The following is a 4,055-nucleotide window of genomic DNA, read 5'->3' as shown; positions in this document are numbered from 1 at the left end:
ATACAGTTCAGTTCAGAGATCATTTGCAAATTCAGTTTAACCCCTGCTGTACAAATTTGAACGACATAAAACAACAGCTCCCAGCACAGCCTGAACAATGGTTAGGTTATGCTGGGAGTTGCTATTTAACATAAAATAATGCTACCATCCGTCATCTCACTGCAGATCATACAGTGACTACAGTACTGATCAGTCACAGGGAGAATAAACATTTACATTGAGTGACTCACAGGTGATGTCTCAGATTATTTTTCGTTCTTTTTCTCTTTTTTTCTCCATCCGGTCCAGACTTCTTCCAGGCACGGCCCATTTCTTCAGCTCCTCACTTTTCCAACATTTCCACACCTATAAATGAAGATTACATTTCTCATGATGCCACACTCTATGCTTCTAAATATAATAGTATCATAAACTGTTCCCCTGAATATAATAGTACTATACACTGTGCCCCTGAATATAATAGTACTATACACTACGCTCCTGAATATAATAGTACTATACACTGTGCTCATGAATATAATAGTATTATACACTGTACTCCTGAATATAATAGTACTATACACTGTACTCCTGAATATAATAGTACTATACACTGTGCCCCTGAATATAATAGTACTATACACTACGCTCCTGAATATAATAGTACTATACACTGTGCTCATGAATATAATAGTATTATACACTGCGCCCCTGAAATAAATTGTGTCAAACACTTTAAAGTAAAACACCACACACACTAACAATGCCCCCTCTAGATAGCGACAGTCACAATGCCCCCTGTAGATAGTGATAATTACAATGCCCCCTGTAGATAGTGCCAGTTACAATGCCCTCTGTAGAAAATGCCCCCTGTAGATAATGCTAGTTACAATGCCCTTTTTAGATAATGTTCCCTGTAGATAGCGCTAGTTACAATGCACTCTGTAGATAATGTCCCCTGTAGATAGTGCCAGTTACAATGCCCTAAGTAGATAATGACCCCTGTAGATAGCACCAGTTACATTGCCCTATGTAGATAATGCCCCCTGTAGATTGTGCCAGTTGCAATGCCATAAGTAGGTAATGACCCCTGTAGATAGCGCCACTTACAATGTCCTCTGTAGATAATGCCCCCTGCATCTTTTACCCCCAACGCTGCCCAGAACAAAAAAAAAACATTCTCACCTGTCCCCATTCCCGCTTCTTCCTCCAGCGCCGCAGGACTGGTCAGAGACCAGAGGGCGTCACCCAGTGTAATGGCGCAGTCGGCGTGAGGACATCGTCGCACCAACTATGTCATTAGTAAATCGCAGAATGGGAGGAAGGGAACGGATAGTTCCCTGTCTCGCCAGCGCTACAGTAAGCAATTGTATCCGCATCCTAAGGATGTGCATATAATTGGGTGAGAGGTCCCGCTTCACTCCGGTTCTCTGAACCGGCTGTAAATGTAACAGCCAGTACGGGCGAACCGGGGCGAACTGGGCCCCCTTCCAGCCTCGGGCCCTGGGCACTTGTCCAGATTGCCCTCATTATAATCCGCCCCTGCTGACCTCACAAATGCTCTTCTTGATGAAAGGGCAAAAATTCCCACAGACACACTCCACAATCTTGTAGAAAGCCTTCCCAGAAGAGTGGAAATTGTTTTTAGCTGCAATATGGGGGACCAACTCCATATTAATGACTATGGATTTAGAATGGGATATCATAAAAGCTTCTGCAGGTGTAATGTTTAGGTGTCCCAATACTTTTGTCCATATAGTGTATTTGCACATACCACTTTAGATATTATTATTTTTTTAAAGTGCAGATATCTATAGTTAACACTTTTTCCACTAACCAGCAAAAAGGAAGCAGACAATACTGAGATAATATGTATTTAAAGAATATTTAATTTAATGGGGTTTTTTTACTGCTTGGCCAAGGACATTGGTCTGGAATATTAGATTCTGCTGTTTTTCCGCCAATTCTTGCCTGGTGTTTGGCTATGAAATTTACCTGATGGGTTACACAATTTTATTCTTGTGTTTATTATTTGTCACTATGAAGAATACATTTTTTAGGTACAACTAAGCAATGCTTTCCTTAGATATCTCATAAGTGTATTTTAATCTATATGATGCAATTGGATTTTGACCTAGAAGAAACTTTAGAGTATATTTACATGTGGCAGATTTATTATTGCTGGTAAACGGCCCTTTACCTGCAAAATCGTGCGGCCATAAATGGTGTATTAATTAATGGCCGCACAATTTTGCAGGTAAAGGGCCACTTTACCCGTAATAACGCGTGGCCATTAACAAGCTAGTTGACAGCCACGCCGAAAATGGTGGCGGCATGGTTGTTGGCCTTGTCACAACCAGGTCCAGGGCTCTACGTTTGGACTTACCCTAAGGATACGGCCCATGGGGCTTGGAGACATGGGGCACTGGTAAAACTGCTGTTTAACTGCAAAATTGTGTAGCAATAAGGGTCTATTCATTAATGTATGCATTGTTTTGCAGGTAAATAGTAGCTTTACCAACAACAATGCACGGCCATTACAAAAGCAATTTGAAAACCTTGCCAAATAGAATGCCGGCACGGTTTTCGGCTGCATCATGGCCATGTCATTGCCACCCCATGTGGCCTTACCCTTAGGCTGAGTTTAGACATAACGAATTTGCTGCAGACCTGCAGTGCGGATTCCGCACCAAAGGAGAGTATAATATATGTGGAGGAGGCTTTCAAAACCCCATCCACATGTACAGATGTGTCCTGCCTTACCTTTCCCCATACTTCAACATATTCTGAGATGTGTGGTGCGAGATAACCAGCTTTGAAAAAGAACATGATTTTGTGATACTTTGTCATGAGATGTCTATGCTATATTTGTCTGTGCTTGGCCAGTCATCGGTTGTGGTATGATTTGCAGCCTGCCAAGAGTTTTACTAGCATGTTGCAATATTGCATTAAATTTGTTTCATGATAAATTGTAGTCCTTAACCAAATTCAAGCCAAAGTAAGGGCAGACACATTTGTAGCAGAAAAAAATCCATCCGGAATTAAGGTCATGTCGCGGATTTCTCATATATTTTCTCCACGGAGCTCACCCCTTCAGTCTATAGGGTAAAATATTTGGTGAATCTGCAGATTTTGCTGCAGAATCTCCTCGGGCTTGTGGCAAAAGCCGAACCCGATTTCTCCCACTACATGTGGATTTTGGCTAAGGGTTGTCTTGCTGAAAGAGCTAATCTGTAAGCAATGAGTTAGGATGCAGCTACACGTGGCATAAAAATATGGCCCAAAATATTCAACAGTAATTCCACAGCAGAATTACTTTTGCAGATTAGATTTTGTGACAAATTTGCTGCAGATTTTTGTTGCATATTTCAGTTCAGAATGAAAGAAAATCCAGAACACATACAGAAGACACAGAGAAATGTAAACCATGTATGTGTTGTGAATTTTGTTTCAACCCATAGGTGTACATTTCCACACCGGATTTTTCCCTATGGAAAATTACGCCACGTGGGACTACACCCTTACAATGATGACATGGGCCTGAGGAGACACGTAACAAAAAACTAAAGCTATAGCTCGAAGCCTAAGATGTGTCTGCAGTTATATACAAGTATGACAAATGTGCCTACAGTGCGTGATGTAATACATTATACTTACCCTAAAGGTTTAATTTCCAATTTTCCCAATGGAGGCCCACACTGTATTGGGAATCTAAAAAAATTGGGTCTGCAAGTCTTCAGTAATGTTTTAAACACATTTAGAAGTGTCTGTCACAATATATTTTTGTGTTACTGATTTTCTTTTATGACATTCAGGAAGAATTACACATTAAACTTATTTATTTGTGTGATTATGAAAGATAATTTCCAACATGCGCGTCAAACTACTAATATGCTAAAAATATAACAACACAAAATGTACAATGTATAGTATAGGTCCAATGGCAGACATTAGTTTCACAGGCAGAGTATTTAGGACAAAGACCTGACAAGTAGGACAGATGAAATAACAAATGCTGTTAGTATTGAGAGATCACATTCCACGTTCTTAATACATGGCAAGGAAGACATGAAAAA

This window comes from Rhinoderma darwinii, chromosome 11 (genome assembly GCF_050947455.1).
Source record: "Rhinoderma darwinii isolate aRhiDar2 chromosome 11, aRhiDar2.hap1, whole genome shotgun sequence".
In the NCBI taxonomy this organism is placed as follows: domain Eukaryota; kingdom Metazoa; phylum Chordata; class Amphibia; order Anura; family Rhinodermatidae; genus Rhinoderma; species Rhinoderma darwinii.
Note: the sequence above shows the minus strand (reverse complement) of the source record.